This window comes from Hemiscyllium ocellatum, chromosome 3 (genome assembly GCF_020745735.1).
Source record: "Hemiscyllium ocellatum isolate sHemOce1 chromosome 3, sHemOce1.pat.X.cur, whole genome shotgun sequence".
Taxonomy (NCBI): domain Eukaryota; kingdom Metazoa; phylum Chordata; class Chondrichthyes; order Orectolobiformes; family Hemiscylliidae; genus Hemiscyllium; species Hemiscyllium ocellatum.
This window is the reverse complement of record NC_083403.1, coordinates 45,873,928-45,898,789: the sequence shown is the minus strand read 5'-3', so window position 1 is coordinate 45,898,789 and position 24,862 is coordinate 45,873,928. Positions and strand designations below refer to the sequence as shown.

General features: G+C 41.9%; 1 pseudogene; it reads right to left on the bottom strand.

Annotated features, from left to right (window-relative positions):
• LOC132835277 (peptidase M20 domain-containing protein 2-like) overlaps window positions 1–24,862 on the bottom strand; it is a 43,238-nt pseudogene that overhangs the window by 6,548 nt on the left and 11,828 nt on the right.

Sequence of the window (24,862 nt, the reverse complement as noted above, 5' to 3'; positions counted from 1 at the left end):
GCAAAGATAGCATTAATGATCAAATAATCCAAACCTTACAGAAACTGCGCATTTTGCCTTGATGCATGCCTACACTCTGCAATGTGCAAGAATGCGTGAGCGAGTGAAACAGCACCTGTCATAAACAGAATGGGTGACATGGTGGCTCAGTGATGAGCAGTGCTGCCTCACAGCACCAGGGACCTGGGTTTGATTCCAGCTTTGGGTGACTGCGGAGTTGCAGAGTCATTTTCCCTGCGTCTGCATGGGTTTCCTCCAGGTGCTCCAGTTTCCTCCCACAGTCAAAAAGATGTGCAGGTTAGATCAGCTATGCTAAATTGTCCAGTGTTCAGGGAGGTGTAGGTTTGGTGCATTATTCAGGGGTAAATGTCAAGTAATAGGCTAGGGAATGGGTCTAGTGGGGTTGCTCTTTGAAGGGTCAGTGTGGACTTAGATTAGATTACTTACAGTGTGGAAACAGGCCCTTCGGCCCAACAAGTCCACACCGACCCGCTGAAGCGCAACCCACCCATACCCCTACATATACCCCTTACCTAACACTACGGGGAATTTTAGCATGGCCAATTCACCTGACCCGCACATCTTTGGACTGTGGGAGGAAACCGGAGCACCCGGTGGAAACCCACGCAGACACGGGGAGAACGTGCAAACTCCACACAGTCAGTCGCCTGAGGCGGGAATTGAACCCAGGTCCCTGGCGCTGTGAGGCAGCAGTGCTAACCACTGTGCCACCGTGCCGCCCTTGGGCCCTTGTTGGGCCGAAATGCCTGGTCCCACACTGTAGGGACTCTATGATTCTGTTCTACGAAGGGGAGTATGTGGTTCCCTGTTAGAATTTGGTAGGACCTAGTTCTTGGGTTGAAGAGTTAGGACCAGTAGAAAGTTAAATGGAAGATTATTTGCCCTGGTGAGTATGAGGAGATTCCAGAAATATTTACAAATCATTCATATGTGAAGGTTACACAGAATAGGTTTTAGCTCCAAGTAACTTCTAACAGCTCAATATCTCATGAATATTTAGCATTTCAGAGCACCATTTACAGCTAGAGTTGTTTATGTCATCATCTGGTCTGTTACTTAATAAGGCAAGTTGAAAAGATTGCATCTTCTGATTGCATGAGAGAAATGAGATGAGATCTTGTGAAATATTAAAGATTGAGGGATTCTGACAGGACATTTTGCTGAAAGAATTTTGCTCCTCATCACGAAATTTAGAAAGCACGATTCTAAATTCCAATTTAAGATAGGGATAAACAGGAATATCTTCCAAGAGGGTCATTAATGTTTGGAATTCTCTCCCAGTGGGCAGTGGAGACTGTCTTTGAATATATTCAAGGTTGAATTAAGACAAATGATAAGCAACTCAAGCATTCCAGAGGGCAGATAGAAAAATGGAATTAAACCTACAATCAGATCAACTACAGTTTTAATGAATAGTAATGCAGGCTTTGAAATGCTGAATGGCCTACTCCAGGTCTAATTTCTTAAGTTTCTCATGTTAACGGAAATTGGAAAATAGCAGGAAATAAAAAGAGGAAGCAGATTTTATTTTTTTTTATTCATTCTTGGGATAGGTCCCTGGAAATTCAGCATTTATTGCCAATCCTCAATTACCTTTGAGAAGGATATGATGAACCTCCTTGAATTGCAGTTACAGTCAGAGTCAAAGGCATATAGCACAGAAAGAGACCGTATGGACAAACTCATCTGCATCGACCAGACATCTCATTCTGACTTAGTCCCATTTGCCAGCATTTGGCCCATATCCCTCTAATTCCTTCCTATTCATGTACCCATCTATGTTGTACAAATGTTGTAATTGTACCAGCCTCCACCACTTCACCTTGTTCGATACATGCACCACCCTCTCAAAATGTTGTCCCTCAGATCCTTTTTAAATATTTCCCCTCTCAGTTTAAACCTATACTCTCTAGTTTTGGATTTCCCCACCTGAGGAATAAAGACCTTGGCTATTCACCCTATCCATGCCCTTCATGATTCTATAAACCTCGATAAGATCATCCCTCAGTCTCCAAAGCTCCAGGAAAAAATAGCTCCAGCCTACTCAGCCTCTCTCTGCAGCTCAAACACTCCAGTCCTCAATGTCCTTGTAAACCTATTGAATTATATGCAGTATTCCAAAATTGGCCTCACCAATATTTTGTACAACAACAAATGAGGTCCTTAATTTTATACTCAATATTATGACCAATGAAGGCAAATGTGCCAAATGTCATTTTCACTACGTTGTCTACTTGCAACTCCATTTCAGTGACTTACCCACTTGCACCCAAGTTCTTTGCTCAGCAACAGGGATCTATCATTTACTGCATAAGCGCTGCCCTGATTTGTCTTACCAAAATGCAACATCTCATTTATCCAAATTAAACTTCGTCAGCCACTCCTTGACCAATAGGTCCATCTAATCAAGATCCCGTTGTCTTCCAAGATAATCATCTTCACTGCCCACTGCACCACCTATTTTGGTATCATGTGTAAATTTATTAACCATACCTCCTATATTCACATCTAAAATCATTCATATAAATGACGAAAACCATTGAACCGAGCAGTGATCTTGTGGCACATAGAGTCAGAGATGTACAGCATGGAAGCAGACCACTCGGTCCAACCCGTGCATGCCGACCAGATATCCCAACGCAATCTAGTCCCACCTGCCAGCATCCTCCAAACTCTTCCTATTCATATACCCATCCAAATGCCTGTTAAATGTGGCAATTGTACCAGCTTCTACCACTTCCTCTGGCAGCTCACTCCATACCAGTACCACCCTCTGAGAAAAAGTTGCCCCTTAGGTCTCTTTTATATCTTTCCCTTCTCACCATAAACCTATGCCCTCTAGTTCTGGACTCCCCCACCCCAGGGAAAAGACTGCCTATTTATCCTATCGATGCCCCTCAAATTTTGTAAACCTCTAAGGTTACCCCCTCAGCCTCCGACGCTCCAGGGAAAATAGCCCCAGCCTGTTCAGCCTCTCCCTATAGCTCAAATCCATCAACCTTGGCAACATCCTTTTTAATCTTTTCTGAACCCTTTCAAGTTTCACAATATCATTCTGATAGGAAGGAAACCAGAATTGTACGCAATATATAACAGTGGCCTAACTAATGTCCTGCATAGCTGCAACATGACCTCCCAACTCCTGTACTCAATACTCTGACCAATAAAGGAAAGCATACCAAAAGCCTTATTCACTATCCTATCTACCCGTCCTCCAAGGTCTCTTCGTTCAGCAACACTCCCTAGGACCTTACCATTAAATGTATAAGTCCTGCTGAGATTTGCTTTCCCAAAATGCAGTACCTCGCATTTATCTGAATTAAACTCCATCTGCCACTTCTCAGCCCATTGGCCCATCAAGATCCTTGTAATCTGAAGTAACCCTCTTCACTGTTCACTACAATGTTGGTGTCATCTGCAAACTTACTAACTGTACCTCTAATGCTTGCATCCAAATCATTTATGTAAATGACAAAAAGTAGAGGACCCAGCACCGATCCTTGTGGCACTCCACTGGTCACAGGCCTCCAGTCTGAAAAACTACCCTTCATCACCACCCTCTGTCTTCTACCTTTGAGCCAGTTCTGTATACAAATGGCTAGTTCTCCATGAGATCTAACCTTGCTGATCAGTCTCCCAAGGAGAACCTTGTCAAACACCTTACTGAAGTCCGTATAGGTCACATCTACTGCTCTGCCCTTATCAATCCTCTTTGATACTTCTTCAAAAGACTCAAATCAAGCCTGAGAGACATGATTTCCCACGCACAAAGCCATGTTGACTATCCCTAATCAGGCTTTGCCTTTCCAAATACATACATCCTATCCCTCAGGATTCCCTCCAACAAGTTGCCCACCACCAACGTCAGGCTCACTGGTCTATAGTTTCCTGGCTTGTCCTTACCACCCTTAAAAAGTGGCACCACGTTTGCCAACCTCCAGTCTTCCGGCACCTCACCTGCGACTATCAATGATACAAATATCTCAGCAAGAGGCCCAGCAATCACTTTTCTCCACTTCCCACAGAGGTCTTGGGTACATCTGATCAGGTCCTGTTGACGTATCCACCTTTACCCATTTCAAGACGTCCAACACCACATCTGTAATCTGCGCATTTTGCAAGATGTCACCATCTATTTCCCTACAGTCTATATCTTTCATATCCTTGTCCACAGTAAATACTGATGCAAAGTACTCATTTAGTATCTCCCCCATTTTCTGCGGCTCCACACAAAGGCCGCCTTGCTGATCTTTGAGGGGCCCTATTCTCTCCCTAATTACCCTTGTCCTTTATTTCTAAAAAAAAACCCTTTGGATTCTCCTTAATTCTATTTGCCAAAGCTATGTCCCCTTTTTGCCCTCCTGATTTCCTCTTGAATATACTCCTACTTCACTCGATCCAACCTGTCTATACCTTAGATGGGCTTTCTTCTTTTTCTTAACCAAACCCTCAATTTCTTTAGTTATCCAGCATTCCCTATACCTACCAGCCTTTCCTTTCATCCTAACAGGGATATACTTTCCCTGGATTCTCATTATCGGATTTCTGAAGGCTTCCCATTTTCCAGCCGTCCCTTTACCTGTGAACATCTGTGCCCAATCAGCTTTCGAAAGTTTTGCCTAATACCGTCAAAATTGGCCTTTCTCTAATTTAGAACTTCAACCTTCAGATCTGGTCTATCCTTTTCCATCACTATTTTAAATCTAATAGAATTATGGTCGCTGGCCTCAAAGTGCTCCCCACTGACACCTCAGTCACCTGCCCTGCCTTATTTCCCAACAGTAGGTCACGTTTTGCACCTTCTCTAGTAGGTACATCCACACTCTGAATCAGAAAATTGTCTTGTACACACTTAACAAATTCCTCTCCTTCTAAACCCTTAACACTATGGCAGTCCCAGTCAATGTTTGGAAAGTTAAAATCCCCTACCATAACCACTCTATTATTCTTACAGATAGTGGAGATCTCCTTACAAGTTTGTTTCTCAATTTCCCTCTGACTATTAAAGCGTCTATAATACAGTCCCAATAAGGTGATCATCCATTTCTTATTTCTCAGTTCCACCCAAATAACTTCCCTGGATGTATTTCCGTGAATATTCTCCCTCAGCACAGCTGTAATGCTATCCCTTATCAAAAAGGCCACTCCCCCTCCTCTTTTGCCTCCCTTTCTACCCTTCCTGTAGCATTTGTATCCTGGGACATTAAGCTGCCAGTCCTGCCCATCCATGAACCATGTTTCTGTAATTGCTATGATATCCCAGTCCCATGTTTCTAACCATGCCCTGAGTTCATCTGCCTTCCCTTTAGGCCCCTTGCATTGAAATAACTGCAGTTTAATGTATTAGTCCTACCTTGTCCCTGCCTGCCCTGACTGTTTGACTTGCTTCTGTTCCCAACTGTACCAGTCTCAGATTGATCTCTTTCCTCACTATCTCCCTGGGTCCCACCCCCCTTACTAGTTAATACAATCCTCTACCACCATACTCTGCCTCTTATATTCAAGCCAATTTTATATTCAATTGGCCAGCTCCACCTGGATCCCATGCAATTTAACCTGACTAACCAGTCTATCATATGGAATCTTGTCAAATGCTTTACTGAAATCCATAGGTAGGACTGATGCATTAAAATAAATGCAAGATTAATTTAAGATGCCTAACAAGGAAAGCAGATGAATTGAGGGCATGGTTGGGAACATGGGACTGAGATGTCATAGCAATTATAGAAAGGTGGCTCAGGGATGGACAGGACTGGCAGCTTAATGTTCCAGGATAAAAATGCTATAGAAAGATAGAAAGGGGGCAAAAGAGGAGGGGGAGTGGCATTTTTGATAGGGAATGGCATTATGACTGTAATTAGGGAGATATTACTGGCAATACATCCCAGGGAGTTATTTAGTTGGAATTTAGAAAAGAGAACAGTATGATCAACTTACAGACCCACCCAATAGTCAGCACGAAATTGGGAAACAATTTGTATGGAGATCTCAGTTACCTGTAAGTAAAAAAAAGGGTAGTTGTGGTAGGGGATTTTAACTTTCCAAATACAGATTGTGACTGCAATACTGTTAAGGGTTTAGATGGAGAGGAATGTGTACAGGAAAATTTTCTGATTCAGTATGAGTATATGCCTACAAGAGAAGGTGCAAAACTTGACCTACTCTTGGGAAATAAGGCAGGGCAGGTGACTGAGGTATCAGTGGGGGAGCACTTTGGGACCAGTAACCATAATTCTATTAGTTTTAAAATAGTCATGGAAAAGGATAGACCAGATCTAAAAGTTGAAGTTCTAAATTGGAGGTAGGCTAATTTTGACAGCATGAGGCAATGACTTTCAGAGGTTGATTGGGGGCTTGAAAATGGGAAGCCTTCAAAAATGAGATCACTAGAGTCCAGAGACAATATGTTCCCATTACGATGAAAGACAAAGTTGGTCGGTGTAAGGAATGCTGAATGACGAGAGAAATTGAGGTTTTGGTTAAGAAAAAGAAAAAGCATATGTCAGGTATAAACAGAGACCAAATGAATCCTCATTTGCCGAGAGGTGCGAGGGAGGAGCAAATGACTTCTGGGAAGGTGAGTCTAACTGTTTAAAAACCAAAAGAAAAAATGCTGGAAAATCTCAGCAGGTCTGGCAGCATCTGTAAGGAGAGAAAAGAGCTGACGTTTTGAGTCTAACTGACCCTTCGTCAAAGCTAAAAAAAGGGAGAAATAGGGAGGTATTTATATGAGGCTGGGAGAAGGTGAGTCATGGCTCCAGAAGCAAAGGTAGCAATAAAGAGGTGATAATGACAGTGCATAGAGAGATTATAGGGAGATTAGGAGCTGTGAGTGACCAAGGCTGAAGCCAGTGCTACGTGACAAAATGTGGGGGATGGGTGAAGTAGAGGCAAAATGGAAAACAGGGGAGAAGGGTAGCAAAGGGGGAAAGAGGAGAGGAAAAAGGTGATGAGAGAGTGGGGAGCAAAGTAAAGAGAGTCTAAAGGTTGTAATTGTACTAGCCTCCACCACTTCCTCTGGCAGCTCATTCCATACCATGACAATTTAAAGATCCATGCCAAAGCCCTGTGCCCCACTGCTTTCCCCTGGTAAGTCATTCCCCCCCCCCCAACAGGATCCAAAACGATATCTTTATTGTTGAGGGGAATGGCCACAGGGGATTCCTGCACTGCCTGCAGGTTCCCTTTCCATCCCCTGACTGTTGGCTGGAGTCATAGATAGGAAAAAGTGAGGTCTGCAGATGCTGGAGATCAGAGCTGAAAATGTGTTGCTGGAAAAGCGCAGCAGGTCAGGCCGCATCCAAGGAACAGGAAATTCGACGTTTTGGGCATAAGCCCTTCATCCTCATTCCTGATGAAGGGCTTATGCCCGAAACGTCGAATTTCCTGTTCCTTGGATGCTGCCTGACCTGCTGCGCTTTTCCAGCAACACATTTTCAGCTGGAGTCATAGATATACCAGACTGGGTTAAGAGGACAAAAGACATTTAAAATTTAAAATCTGCTAGTTTCATTGACATATTCAAATTAATTTAATTCAAATCCCCTCAGCTGTCACAGTAAGCTTAGAATGTAAGTTTGAATATAGCTAGTTTAATGCTTGGGAATGTTGCCATGGGTCTTTCCATTTTGGAGAAAGCACAATCTACTCTTGGTGGCAGAAGTCATAGGCTTTTTGTAGTATCTTGTTTCTTTGAAGAGTCAGCCATTACATTTAATGAATCTTTGACAAATGTCATAGAATGGAAAGTATAGTTTAAGCAGGAACTCGCTATAGTAGGCTATTTGACCCTTTTCGCTTGTTCCATCATTCAAGATGATTGAAAAACTAACAGTTTGTACTACTACAAACTAGAGGAGAATGTGCCTCTTCACTGCATAAATATTGTAATTTATCCCTCTGCTACATGTTGCCTTATAACATGCAATATTCAGCAGGGCACATATTGGTTCAGGGCAAGACATCTGCCCTAAATGGAGAGGAAGTCTCACCTCAGAGCTGGGAGTTGATTGAATGGTCGGTCCCAACAGCAGCATAAAGTCTGCTGGAGTAGCAGCCAGTTTGCAGCAGTAATCATCACCAGTGGCATCAGGAGAGACAAATGTGGTGGGGTTTGTGGTGGGCCAGACTAGCAGGCCTTGGTAAAGGGAGAGAACCATGGTGGAGCAATGGCCTGTGAAGCAATCCCTTGCCCAGCAGCAAACTGAGTAGGCTACTTAAGAGCCTCAACTGATCCAATTTGGGGGGAGGAAATTGGGCCACCCGACACTTCCCTGTCACTCAAAATTACAGCAGGGCAGGTGAGTAGGCATCAAGCACAACATCCATGATATTATACCCAATTTCCCACTTCCTGCCTGCTTGCCTTCCATCCTGACCTGAGGATGCATAAAATTCTGTTTTAAGTTTCTACAGAAGCAGATATATATCAAAACAGATGTCAATGACCGTACGCAGCAATGTGATTCAATGGCTGAAATAATGCATCGTTAATGTAATCAACTCACCATGAAGTTTCTAATGTGGTTTTAGCTGTTGTCTCAATACTGAGAATTATTGTAAGCCAAAACCGCAGCATCTAATGCATTTGCTCCTTCCCATGGATAATCAGCAACATAGGTGGCTTTTCCAAAATACTTTACAATGACCCTAAAAATGTAGAATAAATAAATGCACAAAAATAAAAATAAAACATTTACCATTGTGGGACATTTAGTTACAAATGTTTACCACAAATTCCTTGATGCTTTTGTTTCCAAGAATTCAAAGCTCCATATTTAACTTAAAGGCATGAGCATCAGCCACTGTTTGCAAACGCAAGGTTAAATATCAAAATTTCACTCCATACACCAACTCCAAGCAAAAACAAAACACACCTTATGATATTCTGTTTCCTACATAATTACCTATAGCCTTTCAAAAACAAACAGTTATTTTCTTCTAGACATTGCTCAAAAAAAGTGTCGAAGCTACACTTCTGAGTTTTCAAAAGAAAAGTAATTTTGAAACTTGCCATACAGCTCTCAGAAAAATGAGGTGAATAAAATCAGACTTGTTTATGCCAACTGTTTTCAAATAAATGTAGCACCAAATGAATTCAGATTTGTAACCAAAATGGACAGCTCTTGCTTTCCAGGTAGGTAATGACTTTAAAAAATTCTGGAACATTGCCTCTTGTATCTACCTCATTATAATCTAAAGCAGCTTACAGTCGGAAGAGAAAGGGAATTTTACATTTTTAAAAGGACATTATCTTTGTCAATTGATTAGAAATTGGACTACTACAGCTCCTGAAATCTGCACAAATTGATGGACTCATCCTAAAGGAACTCATTATAAGCTGGCAAAATGAAGAAGGATCTTATTCAAAGATTGCAATACATCAGAAAAAAAAACATATGGATGTAGTTAATTAGACGGGAACCACACAATGACCAAAGCTATAGGATTGGTTTTAGCTTGATGTCAGTATAACAGAATAGTGAGTAAAGTCAAAATGCCAACATATTTACCACCTACTCATGTTCTAGTTGCCACAATTTCCCACCTCGGGCAACTATGTGGATGCTTGCACATTCTCCCAGTGTCTGCGTGAGTTTCCTTCGGGTGTTCCGGTTTCCTCCCAAGGTCCAAAAATGTACAGCTTAGGTGAATTGGTCATACTAAATTGCCCATAGTTTTCAGGGATGTGTAGGTTAGGTGCATTAGTCTGGGGTAAATGTAGAGTAGTAGGGGAATGGGTGTGGGTTGGTTCCTCTTTGGAGGGCTGGTGTGGACTTGTTGGGCTGAAGGGCCTGTTTCCACACTGTAGGGATTCTATGATTCTGTAAGCTTGTTTATTTTACAAAGAATAACTGACTTTGGGTTATGGGTTTTGTTAACATGAGTGGCATTTTTTGCTAACCCCAATTGCCTTGAGAAGACAGTGACAGAACTGAGGGTTAAATCTTGTGGGTTAGGAGTGCACTCAAACACAGACCACAATGAGTAAGGATGGCAGATTTCATTGCGCAAGACAGACATTAATAGAGCAGTTGAGTTTCTAAGTGGCAAATCCACAGTTTCATAGTCACATATTTGTACCAGGCATATTTTTGTTACTAAATGAATTCAAATCCTCAAACTGCCATGATGGAATGGGACTTTTACATTCTCTATCAAGTAAAGTCATCATTGAACAATGAGATTTGCATAATATGCTGTGTGGCCAAGAATGACCATCTATTGAATGAGATGTTAACCTGAGGTGGTGTCTCTGGTCAATATAAAAGATTAAGGCACTATTTGAAGAGTAGTAGGAGGATGTCCCCAAGTATCTTGGGCAAAACAACTACCGATACCACACAATCAACATCTCAAACTGTATATGCACATATTTTGTACTATTTACAACAGATGCAGTACATTTATATTTTAAGAGATAAAACTTAACTATTATATCTGACTCCATGGAGTGTTCCATTGAAAGTTTCAATTTAAACATAGAAATAAGTGAACAATCTAACAGTATCTCAATGCGAGGTTTGGGGTTTTGGTGAAAGTAAGTAGTGTTTTCTGAGATTGATGATACTTCCAACTGTATTTAACTGGCTATCATACCAGACGACAAAAGAATGTGAAATATGCTGTATTAAAGTCCTTTTTTTATAACAAAAGACAGTACAGTGGAAAAAAGTGTGTTTTTAAATTGCTTCGGGCAAGGTAATTGTCATTGAAAGAAAACTAAAGTAACTGAAAAGCAAAGCAATCTTTTTAAAAAGTGTTGTCAAATTTTATAGCAGGAAAATAAGAAATGCAAGTTTCAAAATAAAACTACCAGAGATTAATCTTAAAACTCCAAGATTTAGAAAAGCATTACACACATGGTACAAATTACATTTTTAATACATTTTTCATTTTTAAAAATATAGCAGTAACAACCAATGTATTGATAATTTACAATCTTTCAGAAAGATAAAAAGAAACACAATCAACCACAAAGTGACTTACTCGGTTAAAGCTGCATCTGGCAGGTAAGAAGCATCTTCTTGTGAAGTGTGGGCCACAAGTACCATATCCAGATCATTAAATACACCCACTTCAATGAGATCAATTTTTCCTCCACCATCTTCTTCAGCTGGGGTACCAATAATTGAAACCTAAATTAGGATGATGGGATTGAGGACATGAGGGAAGTGCATAGAAACAATGAAAGAGTATTTCACACAATCAAGTGAGAACAACACTTGAAATTACTTTGAAGCTAGTAAAGAGCACTTAAAACATTATGCAAATATAAATTGGCAAAAGAAGAAAACTACACACACTTTAGCCTACAGTTTCTTTGAAACATTGACTGTAAATGGCATGGCTCTACATGGCTGGCAAGCTAATACTATACATGCAAGAAAAAACAAAATTTATTGAATAAATAACGCCAGCTGTGGAGAAAGGGGAGCCTGTCAATGTACTATTCTTAGATTTCTAGAAAGCATTTGAGAAGGCTCTACATCAAAAGTTATTCCTGAAAACAAAAAGCTTTTTTAAAAAAACAGACAAGACAATAAACGTTTTTGATCAGATTCCAAGTCCACACTGTTAGTGAGAGCTTTATTTCAATGAACCACACTCCAGAAATCTTGACATCCTACTGATTACTAGCTCCCCATATTTATACAAACAATTCACCTTTAAATAATATACACATTCATTGCATGAGGCCCCCAGAATCCCTTCAGAACACATTAGATAATGATATAGAACGTTTTAATTGGATAGGCCAATTGCATGGGCAAAAATCTGGCAGATGGAGAGTAATGAGAAAATGTGAAGGTGTTCATTTTGGCAGGAAGAAATAAACAGCATTAAATACCTATAAAATTGCAAGATGCAGAAGGATTTAAATGTTCTGATGCATGAGTCACAAAATGTTAATATACTGTTACAGCATGCAATCAAAAAGAGTAATGCCATCCCTTATTACAAGAAACTGAATATAAAAGTAAGGATGTTATTCTTTAGTTATACAAGGCACTGGTGAGACTGCATCTCGAATACTGTGTGCATTTTTGATCTCCTTATATAAGGAAGGATGCAAATACATTGGAGCAATTTCAGAGAAGGTTTACTGGATTGATAGTTGCACTGAGTGGACCCTTATTAGCTGTCTATAGATTGGATAGGCTCAGCTTGCTTCCACTGAAGTTTAGAAGGAATGATTTGATTGAAGTTCTGGATGTAGGTTTGTTGGCTGAGCTGGAAGGCCCATTTTCAGACATTTAGTCACCATACTAGTTAACATCTTCAGTGAGCCTCTGGATGAAGCATTGCTGATGATTCATGATTTCTATTTGTATGTTTGGGTTGGTGATGTCATTTCCTGTTCGTTTTGTCAGGGGGTCGTAAATCAGGTTCAAGTCAATAGGAAATGCCATCACCAACCCAAAGAAACCCAAACATATAAAAGAATGCATAATCATCAGCAATTCTTCACCCAGAGGCTCACTGAAGATGTTACCTAGTTATGGTGACAAAATATCTGAAAATGAACTTTCCAGCTCAGCCAACAAACCTACATCCAGAACCTCAACCTGAGCTATAAAATGTCTCAAAACTTGCTAATTTGGTTGAAGTGTATCAGATCACTGACAAGGTGGACATGAAATGGATGCTTCCCTCTTATGGGTCAGTCTATATACAGGGGAGACGGTTTTAAAAATTAGGAGTCACCCTTTCAGGATACAGGAAGAGAATATTTCCTGACAGGACTGAATAATTTGGAACTCTGCCTCTGGAGATGGTTTCATTGAATATTTTTAAGACAGATGTATATGGATTCTTGTTAGGTGGGGTTAAGAATAGATAGGGACATGTAATTTGAAACAAAAAGATCAGCCATTATCTTATCAAATTATCAGGCTCAAAGGGCCAATTTGTTTATGAACCTTCTCCATTAATAGACTCAGTGGTCTGTTTAGAACCACATGGCTCCAATTCAGTGATGGTCACTCTGCTGTTGGAAAATCTGCAGACTCAATAACTCAGTCCCAAACTGAAATGATACCAATTGGTCAAGGTTTTTCCATAGAAAAGAGTCATGGTAAAAGAATGCTTCAAACAGTGGCTATAACTTTCAGCTTGCTCTAATAGAACTGCTCAAGGTACATGATAATTCAAATAAAATGACAACTAGATGGTAAAGTACCAAGCTTTCCTGATTGGTAAAAACAAAACAATGAATACAAGTTACATTGTGCAACAATCAGGCTAACATTTTATAGATAGAAAAGCAGGGGACTGGAATAACACAGCAAGCCAGGCAGCATCAAGAGGTGGAGAAGTCAATGTTTCAGGTGTAATCCTTCTTCAGGGTTAGGAGTGGATGTGAACGGAACTGCAGATAATGGGGTGGGGTGGGAATAGGGTACGATCTGGTTGATCGATGGGAGGAATGAATCTGTTTGGTAGCTGGAAGGAAGGTTCTGGAAGAGCACAGTAGTTCAGGCAGCATCCGAGGAGCAGTAAAAATCAATGATGAAGGGCTTTTGCCCGAAACATTGATTTTACTGCTCCTCGGATGCTGCCTGATCTGCTGTGCTCTTTCAGCGCCACTAATCAGAATCTGGTTTCCAGCATCTACAGTCATTGTTTTTACCTAGCTGGAAGGAAGGGTTGATCAGAGGAATGGAAGGGGGGAGGGGCTGAAAAGGAAGGAATGTTATTTGAAACTGGAAAACTCACTAGAGTCCTCCGGGCTGTAGGCTGACTAAGCGGATGATGAGGTGTTGTTCCTCCAATTTGCAGTCTGATTCATTTTGGCAATGGAGGAGGCCAAGGATGGTCATGTCAGAAAGGTAATGGGAAGGGGAATCAAAATGGGTAGTGACTGGGAAGTCTGATCAGCCCCTGTGGGGTCGGCGGAGATGCCTGGCGAGTTAACATTTGGTTTGCCCGATACAGAGAAGACCACATCAAGAGCACCAGATAAAGTAGGTTGGAGTGGCAGGTGAATCTGTCTCACCTGGAAAGACTGTTTGGGGCCCTGGATGGAGCTGAGAGGGGTGGTGTGTTGGCAGGTATTGCATCTTTTATGGCTGCAGGGAAAGGTATTTGAGTGGTTCAGAGAGGAGGGTGTGTGGGGAGTGTGGCATGAACCAAGGATTGACAAAGGGAATGGTCCTTGCAGAAAGCTGAGAAGGTTGGGGAAAGGGAAGATGTTCCTGGGGTGGGGTCTAGTTGGAGTTGGCAGAAGTGTTTAAGGATGATACATTGGATGCAGAGATTGGTGGGGTGGTAGTTACAGACACTGTCTTTATTGTGTTGAGTGGGGAGGCGGTTAGACCATTGAAGCAGGGAATGGAGGTGCAGTGAGGGGCTGTCTGGATGGCAGTGGTGGGGAGGGGTGGGGGGGGAGCTCTGTTCAAAATAGGTGGACATCCACACACATTCTTTATAAGCCATTTATTAAAAATGAGGTAACAGCATTATTTTACAATAAACTGAGGACACTGACACTTGCACTAGCCCGAAGTCTACAAAGCCCTTTGATATTTAGAATCATAGAATGAAAATCCAGTTGCATTTTTTTCAGATCAAATGAAGAAAGAAAGATCAAGCAACAAGAACTGCTGACAGAGTGTGGAAATGGATGTTAAATTATAAAGTAGGGGCTCAATTGTGGTAACACTTGATTGTTCCCTGGGCCATATGCAAATTGGCATGCAGAAAGAGAGGAACTTCTTTTCATTAGACACTGGCTTCAATACTAGGGCAGTATGGAGCTGTATTAAGGAAATGGCCTCCAATTAAACCAGAACAGGAATGGTGTTGAAATGGAGAAGATAAGTAATGAGATTGGGATCTCAAAAACCTTTAACATTCTAACAAGACTACACAAATGGAATGCAAGAAGAATGTTCCTGATGACTAGGAAGTCTAAAACCAGGGGTCACAGTCTAAGGATATGGGGTAGGCAAGAGTGAGTTGAAGAGAAATTTCTTCGTCCAATGAATGGAGAGGCTGTGGAATTATATGCCACAAAGTGGTTGAGGTCAAAATGTTTTCAAGGGGTTAAAGGGATCAAAGAGTATGACGAGAAAGTCGAATCTGGGTACTTAGTTGGATGATCAGCCACAAACATTGAATGGCGGAGCAGGCTTGAAGGACTTCAATGCAAGAGGCCTAATAAGGTAGGCAGATGAACTCAGGGCATGGTTGAGAATGTGGGATATCATAGCAATTACAGAAGCATGGCTCAGGGATGGACAAGACAGGTAGCTTAATGTTCCAGGATACAAATGCTACAGGAAGGACAGAAAGGGGGGCGAGAGGTGAGAGAGAGTGGCATTTTTTGATAAGGGATAGCATTACGACTGCATTTACTGAGGATATTCCTGGGAATACATCCAGGGAAGTAATTTGGGTGGAACTGAGAAATAAGAAAGGGAATGATCACCTTATTGGAATTGCATTATAGACCTCTTAATAATCATCAGGAAATTGAAAAACAAATTTATAAGGAGATCAGTGATCTGTAAGAATAGGATAGTTATGGTCAGGGACTTTAACTTTCCAAAAAGACTGGAACTGCCATAGTGTTAAGGGTTTAGATGGAGAGAAATTTGTTAAAGTGTGTAGAAAAACATTCTGATTCAGTATGTGGATGTACCTACTAGAGAAGGTACAAAACCTGATCCACTCTTAGGAAAGAAGGCTGGGCAAGTGACTGAGGTATCAGTGGGGGAGTACTTTGGGACCAGCGACCATAATTCTATTAGATTTAAAACAGTGATGGAAAAGGATAGACCAGGTCTAAAAGTTGAAGTTCTAAATTGGAGGAAGGTTAATTTTGACAGTATTAGGCAAGAACTTTCTAGTGCTGATTGGGGGCAGATGTTTACAGATAAAGGAACGGCTGGAAAATAGGATGCCTTCGAAATGAGATCACTTGAGTCCAGAGATAGTATGTTCCTGTTAGGGTGAAAGGAAAGGCTGGTAGGTGTAGAGAATGCTGGATGACCAGACAAATTGAGGGTTTGGTTGAGAAAAAGGAGGAAGCACATGTCATGTATAGACAGGAGAGGTTGAATGAATCCTTAGAAGAATATAAAGGCAGGAGGAGTATACTTAAGAGGGAAATCAGGAGGGCAAAAAGGGGACATGAGATATCTTTGGCAAATAGGATTAAGGAGAATCCAAAGGGTTTTTATAAATACGTTAAGAACAAGGGTAACTAGGGAAAAGAATAGGGCCCCTCAAAGATCAGCAAGGCATCTGATATGTGTAGACACAGATGGGGGTGGGGGGGGGGGTGGAGAAATGAAACGAGTATTTTGCATCAGTGTTTACTGTGGACAAGGACATGGAAGATATACAATATGGGGAAAAAGGATAGTGTACCTTAAAAATGTCCATATTACAGGAGGTGGTAGTACTGGATGTCTTGAAATGCATATAAGTGAATAAATCCCCAGGACCTGATCAGGTGTACCCTAGAACTTTGGGAAGCTGGGAAGTGATTGCTAGACCCCTTGCAGAGATATTTGTATCGCTAATAGTCACAGGTGAGGTGCTGGAACACTGGAGGCTGGCTAACGTGGTACCACTATTTAAGAAAGGTGGTAAGGAAAAGGCAGAGAACTATAGACCAATGAGCCTGACGTGGACAAGTTGTTGGAGGGAATCCTGAGGGACAGGAATTACATGCATTTGAAAAGGAAAGGACTGATTATGGATAGTCAGCATGGCTTGGTGCATGGGAAATCATATCTCACAAACTTGATTGAGTTTTTTGAAGTAGTAATAAAGAATTGATGAGGGCAGAGCAGTAGACATGATCTATGTGGACTTCAGGAAGGCATTCAACAAGGTTCCTCATGGGAGACTGGTTAGCAAGGTTAGATCTCATGGAATACAGGGAGAACTAGCCATTTGGATACAGAACTGGCTCAAAGGTAAAAGACAGAGGGTGGTGGTGGAGGGTTGTTTTTCAGACTGAAGGCCTATGATCAGTGGAGTGCCACAAGGATCAATGCTGGGTCCACAACTTTTCATCATTTATATAAATGATTTGGATGTGAACATTGGTAGGTATTGTTAGTAAGTTTGTAGATGACACTAAAATTGGGGATGTAGTGGACAGCGAAGAAGGTTACCTCAGAGTACAACAGGATCTTGATCAAATGGGCTGAGGAGTGGCGGAAGGCGTTTAATTTAGATAAATGTGACGTGCTGTATTTTGGAAAAGCAAATTAGAGCAGCACTTATACACTTAATGCTTAGACCCTAAGGAGTATTGCTGAACACAGACACCTTGGAGTCAAGTTAATAGTTCCTTGAAAGTAGATAGGATAGTGAAGGCGGTGTTTGGTATGTATTCCTTTATTGATAAGAGTATTCAATAACAGAAGGATGTTGTGAAACTTGAAAGGGTTCAGAAAAGATTTACAAGAATGTTGCCAGGGAGAGGCCAAATAGGCTGGGGCTGTTTTCCCTGGAGCATCACAGGCTGAGAGGTGACCTTACAAATGTTTATAAAATCATGAGGGGCATGAATAGAATAAATAGACAAGGATTTCCCCCCTGGGGTGGGGAGTCCAGAACTAGAAGGCATAGGTTTAGGGTGAGAGGGGAAAGATATAGAAGGAACCCAAGGGACAATTATTTCATGCAGAAGGAATGAGCTGCCAGAGGAAGTGGTGGAGGCTGGTACAACTGCAACATTTAAAAGCATTTGGATGGGTATAGGAATAGGAAGGATTTAGAGGGATATGGGCCAAGTTCTGGCAAATGGGACTAGATTAGGTTAGGATATCTGGTTGGCATGGATGAGTTGGACTGAAAGTCTATTTTCATGCTGTACATCTCTATGACTTTCTCCTGCTTCTATGTTTTTATTGAAAAGGCTTTAAAACTGATAAAAATGAGTGGTGATAGGGATAAGGTTTGACTACAAATGAAGGAAACCTCAACATAAATCAAAACAGGGAAAGAACAGGACAAACAGGGAGAGAGAGCAGTTAAATGCGTGGCTACAGGGATGGTGCAGGAGGGAGGGATTCCGGTTTCTGGATAACTGGGGTCCTTTCTGGGGAAGGTGGGACCTCTATAAAAAGGATGGTCTACACTTGAACCTGAGGGGCACCAGTATCCTTGGGGGGAGGTTTGCTAGTGCTCTTTGGGAGGGTTTAAACTAACTCCGCGGGGGCATGGGAACCAGGACTGTAGCTTTAGGGTACAGGACCTTGAGTGTAGGGAGGTTAGGAATAATGCAGCGATCTCTAAGGAGGGTGCCTGTAACCAGAAAGGTGGATTGAAGTGTGTATACTTCAATGCCAGAAGTATAAGGAATAAGGTAGGTGAACTTGCAGCGTGGGTTGGTACCTGGGACTTCGATGTTGTGGCCATTACAGAGACGTGGGTAGAACAGGGACAAGAATGGCTGTTGCACGTTCCAGGGTTCAAATGTTTTAGTAGGATCAGACATGGGGGTAAAAAAGGGGGAGGCGTGGCATTACTTGTCAAAGACAGTATCACAGCAGTGGAATGGACGATGGAAGAGGACTTGCCATCTGAGGTAGTTTGGGCTGAGGTTAGAAATAGGAAAGGTGAGGTCACCCTGTTAGGTGTTTTCTACAGGCCTCCTAATAGTCCTAGAGAAGTAGAGGATAATATTGCGAGGATGATTCAGGAAAAGAGTGAAGGTAGCAGGGTGGTTGTTATGGGGGACTTTAACTTCCCAGATATTGACTGGGAGAGCTATAGCTCGAGTTCATTAGATGGGTCGGTGTTTGTACAATGTGTGCAGGAGGGTTTCCTGACACAATATGTCGACAGGCCAACAAGAGGGGAGGCTATATTGGATTTGGTTCTAGGTAATGAACCAGGCCAGGTGTTAGACTTGGAGGTAGGTGAGCACTTCGGGGACAGTGACCACAACTCGGTGACTTTTACTTTAGTGATGGAGAGGGATAATCGTGTGCCGCAGGGCAAGAGCTATAGCTGGGGGCAGGGAAATTATGATGCAGTGAGGCATGACTTAGGATGTGTGGATTGGAAAAACAGGCTTCAAGAGAAGAACACTAATGAGATGTGGGGAGTGTTCAAGGAGCAGCTACTGCGTGTCCTCGATAGGTATGTACCAGTCAGGCATGGTGTAAAGGGCCTTGTGAGGCAGCCGTGGTTTAGTAAGGAATTGGAGTCCCTTGTGAAAGGGAAGAAGGCGGCATATGTAAAGATGAGGCGTGAAGGTTCAGTAGGGGCGATTGAGTGTTATAAGGTAGCCAGGAAGGAGCTAAAGAGGGAGCTAAGAGAAGCGAGAAGGGGACATGAAAAGTCTTTAGCTGGTAGGATTAGGGAAAACCCAAAGGCTTTCTATAGGTATGTCAAGAATAAAAGGATGACTAGGGTAGGTATCGGTCCAGTCAAGGATAGTAGTGGGAAGTTGTGTGTGGAGGCGGAGGAGATTGGAGAGACATTAAATCAGTACTTTTCATCAGTATTCACTCAGGAACAGGACACTGTTGCTGATGTGAATATGGAATCACAAATAATTAGAATGGATGCCCTGGAAATATGCAGGGAAGAGGTTTTGGGAATATTGGAAAGGATGAATATAGATAAGTCTCCTGGGCCTGATGGCATTTACCCCAGGATCCTATGGGAAGCTAGGGAGGAGATAGCAGAGCCATTGGCCTGGATTTTTATGTCGTCGTTGTCAACAGGAATAGTACCAGAGGACTGGAGGATAGCGAATGTGGTCCCATTGTTCAAGAAAGGGAGTAGGGATAGCCCTAGCAACTATAGGCCAGTGAGTCTGACTTCAGTGGTGGGCAAAGTCTTAGAGAGAATGGTAAGGGATAAGATTTATGAACATCTGGGTAGGAATAACGTGATCAGGGATAGCCAGCATGGTTTTGTGAAGGGCAGGTCGTGCCTCACAAACCTTATTGAGTTCTTTGAGAAGGTGACTAAGGAAGTGGATGAGGGTAAAGCAGTAGATGTTGTGTATATGGATTTTAGTAAGGCGTTCGATAAGGTTCCCCATGGTAGGCTAATGCTAAAACTTCGGAGGTATGGCATTGAGGATACATTAGAGGTTTGGATTAGGAATTGGCTGGCTGGAAGGAGACAGAGGGTAGTAGTTGATGGATTATGTTCATCTTGGAGCGCAGTTACTAGCGGTGTACCACAAGGATCTGTTTTGGGACCATTGCTTTTTGTTATCTTTATAAATGATCTAGAGGAAGGACTTGAAAGCTGGGTAAGCAAGTTTGCGGATGACACAAAAGTTGGTGGAGTTGTGGATAGTGAGGAAGGAAGTGGTAGGTTACAGCGGGATATAGATAAGTTGCAGAGCTGGGCGGAAATGTGGCAAATGGAATTCAATGTAGCTAAGTGCGAAGTCGTTCACTTTGGTAGGAATAACAAGATGATGGATTACTGGGCTAATGGTAGGCTACTTGGTAGTGTGGATGAGCAGAGGGATCTTGGTGTCCATGTACACAGATCTCTGAAAGTTGCCACCCAGGTAAATAGTGCTGTGAGGAAGGCATATGGTGTACTGGGCTTTATTGGCAGAGGAATTGAGTTCCGGAGTCCTGAGGTCATGTTGCAGTTGTATAAGACTCTGGTGCGGCCTCATCTGGAGTATTGTGTGCAGTTTTGGTCGCCATACTATAGGAAGGATGTGGAAGCTTTAGAACGAGTGCAGAGGAGGTTTACCAGGATGTTGCCTGGAATGGTAGGAAAATCTTATGAGGAAAGGCTGAGGCACTTGGGGCTGTTCTCATTGGAGAAGAGAAGGTTTAGGGGAGATCTGATAGAAGTGTATAAGATGATTAGGGGTTTAGATAGGGTAGATACTAAGAACCTTTTACCGCTAATGGAGTCAGGTGTTACTAGGGGACATAGCTTTAAATTAAGGGGTGGTAGGTATAGGACAGATGTTAGGGGTAGATTCTTCACACAGCGGGTTGTGAGTTCATGGAATGCCCTGCCCGTATCAGTGGTGAACTCTCCTTCTTTATGGTCATTTAAGCGGGCATTGGATAGGCATTTGGAAGTTATTGGGCTAGTATAGGTTAGGTAGGATTCGGTCGGCGCAACATCGAGGGCCGAAGGGCCTGTACTGCGCTGTATCCTTCTATGTTCTAAACTAAACTAAGGAGGGAATATCCAGGGAACATATAGGTCGGTTAAAGGATAGTTAAAAATAAAGTGACAGTACCTCCATTCAAAATGAAGTGTAACTGGGTGCATAGCAATGCACATAGTTGGCTGAATCCCACAAATTACTCCTTCCAAATCTAGTGAAAAGGCAGCAAGGGTGGTTTCTACTTTAGGGATATGCTGTTTACATCAGGGCAGTGTTGCAAAGAAGGCAACCCAACTTCCAAACCCAAATCCATCACTCCCTTCTGTTGAGGAGTGTCCGATGGTTATTATGCAGCATACTTTAAAAAGGGACATTCTCACGACATCATCAGCATGTCCTGATAGTACAAACATCTCAGTCTTCATCCTAACTGGAGCCATATGAGGCATGATATGTTTATAGGGTTAAGTGTCTGTCATGGTAACTTATGTATACACCTGGAGCTATAATAAATGTTTACTGAATTTTTCAATACTATATTACCCATGTTTAATTATTATGTTGTGGGAGCCAACAGAAGGATTGCCTTGTCAGATACAAAGATCCTGTTCAAAGTAAAAAAGAACCACCACCACCACTGCGATTACTGATCACTTCCATCCACTCCCTTGGGTTCACAACTGCACCCCATCAGAAATTCCAATCTGTGTTCATGTTTGTGTGTTCTGGAACTGTAGCAAAGGTTGTCTGCTTAGAAAATGTGCAGGTGTACTGTCTTTTCTTGTGGATAGAAGGAACATGTAAACACACTACTTGTTCCAGCTCAATACAAGACGGGACAACTATTAATTTTGCAGGGCAATGCTTAACCAGTTTAAATTAAATAGAGCACAGCAATTAACTGTCAGTTATTAGCTACTGAATATTTCATAGCAATTCCTCTCCCAAATCAAGAGTCCACTTGCCAACCAAATCAGCTCTCTTATGTTAAAGAAGTATTCATGGTGTTTTCCTACTTTGGCGTTTGTGAATCATCCTGATCAGTGAAAGATGAAAAGCTTTGATAAAATATGTATTTTGGCCAGCAATACTTAAATCAATTTTAATTCCAAAAATGAGGAAGTCTTGCTTAAACAATCTCATTGAATTCTTGAAGAGGTCTATGGTCTCAGTTACAAGGGTAATGCAATCAATTGCATACTTCTGATTTTGTTCATTAGTTTGTACTCCTGAAAATTCTCAGATAAATAACATAAGTGATAGCGAACAGGCTACAAGACAAAGAGTATGGTGAAATGTAGCTATTCAGAGAGTAAAATATATGTAGAATTCCACATGATCAGAGTTGGGATCATTCACCAGCTATATTAATGATATAAACTATGTAATCAAAGACAAGTACTAATTTTTCCCCAGCACCCATGCTGTGTGCGTGCAGGAGAGAGACAGTGAAAGACACAAGGCGTACAAAACTTTATTCAATTTCCACCACCAGGAAGAAAAGAAACACCTGAGTGGCCAGTGACAAGCAGTGCCCTTCTCAAAGGGCAATGCTGCGTGATCAAACAATAAAGGGAGGGGAGCAGGGATTAAATCAAAAAAGATTTGGATGGGGAAATAATGCATTCCACTCCCTGCAGTGCCCACCTTTCCCTGAAAATCTTGGGTGTGTTTGTGGACACTACATGCTCCTTCTCCAGGGACATCCGGGCTCTGACATAACTGCAGAAGAGGGGCAGGCAATCGGCCCTAACGACCCCCTCCATGGCCTGCTGCTTGGACCTGTTTATGGCCAGTTTGGTCAGGCCCAGGAGCAGACTCACTAGGAGATCCTCTGACCTATCCTCCACCCTCAGCACCAGGTGGCCAAAGATCAGGAGCATGGAACTGAAGTGCAACCAAAAACAGAGGAGAAGGTCTTCAAGAAAATCAAAACGGGAGTATGAACACCCAATGGACATATTTTTAATCAGTGAGGCAATCAAAGGTTATAGGGAAAAGGCAGGGCAGTGGAATAGAGGACTTTCTCATCAATGGTGACTTGACTGAATAGCTGACTAGACTTGATGGGCTGAATGGTCTACATCTGCTCCTTTGTCTAATTGTTTGTTGTTCACAGTGAACTGACGTTGTACTCTGGGAGCAGTCTCTGAATGTTGGTGTTGTTTCCCTGTTCCCTGTTAGTCATGTGCATTTAATTCAGGAAAATTTTGTGGGCTCCATACTGTTTCCACAATATCAGATGTAGACTCAATTCAGAATTTGAATTAATCTGTTAAAACATCTCGACATTTGGAATCCAGCTTAGCATGGAACTGATTGAAATAATAAACACATGGACGATGATGGGAATGTGTACGGGGACGAGCTGAGAATAGTTCACAGCTCAGTGCAACATTGAGAGCCTGTTCTGCATTGTTTTGTTCTATGTTCTAATAGAAAACTAGGATATTTACCCCAGTAATGGACACCATGGAAACTCCAAGGTGACCAACAGAATCTAAAAATAATTTTTTTTCAACAGAATAGACAAAGACATTAGCAACTATATTAAATACTAAATGTGCCTGCCGGTGCCAAAACAATGCAGAATACAACCGGCAAATAATCAGTTCTTAAATGAGCATTTTAAACCTCAGCCTGACGTGGAAGTGTTAGAATATAGACCATAGAAAAGTATAGCGCAGAACAGGCCCTTTGGCCCATGATGGTGTGCCAAAGATTAATCCTAATTCACCCCTCAATTCACCGCTATCCATATGCATGCCCAGCAGTCACTTAAATGTCCCAAATGACTACTTGCACCACCACCACTGGCAATGCATTCACATCTCTCTGCATAAAGAACCTACCTCTGACGTCCCATCTATACCTTTCTCCTAACGTCTTAAAACTATGACCCCTCGTGTCAGTCAATTCTGCCCTGGGGAAGAGTCTAGAAAGAAAATAAAAGTCCAAAATTGAGAAAGCTGTTAACATCGAGAGGTGAATAGGTTTGGATCAGGAGAAATAGAAAAATCTAGAAATCAAACTTTCCCCTTGAATGTAAAAATGCATGGGAACAACATCAAGGAAGCTTGTAACCAACTGTAAACGAGTTGCAGGTCTTTTGACAGGCTTTTATCCAGTTAGCTCTGACAACACAGATACTGGAACATTCGCAGACCAGAAAGCTCTGAAAATCTCAGGTATAAGAATGAGAAACTGGGGAGGAATCGAAGTAAACTCCAGTGGGTTATGACATACGTTTGGGTTGATCCTTTAGAAAAAGGGATGAACCTTCAGGACTTCGAGATAAACATCTTGGGCAGTTAAAGTGAAATTGAATTCAAAACACAGATATTAGGATTGTATTAAATAAGGATGCTTTGTTTAACTTCTCATTTGCACAATAAAGTTTGTTTTTGTTTAACAAAGGACCTGTAGTGCCATGTAATAACTTGCTGAATGTTTCAAATGAATAGGGAGGGTTTGAAGGGATATGGGCCGGGTGCTGGCAGGTGGGACTAGATTGGGTTGGGATATCTGGTCAGCATGGACGGGTTGGACCGAAGGGTCTGTTTCCATGCCGTACATCTCTATGACTAACTTTGCACATGATAGCAAATTAAGGGGGTAGCTTGGGTGGTCAGTGTAGTGGAGGACAGTAAGAATTTACTAACCTTGCAAAATGAGCACACGATTAGCAAACGAATTTAACCCCACAATTGTGAGGTACTACATTTTAGTTAGAAAACTAAGATAATGTTTTCCTTGGAAAATAAGATT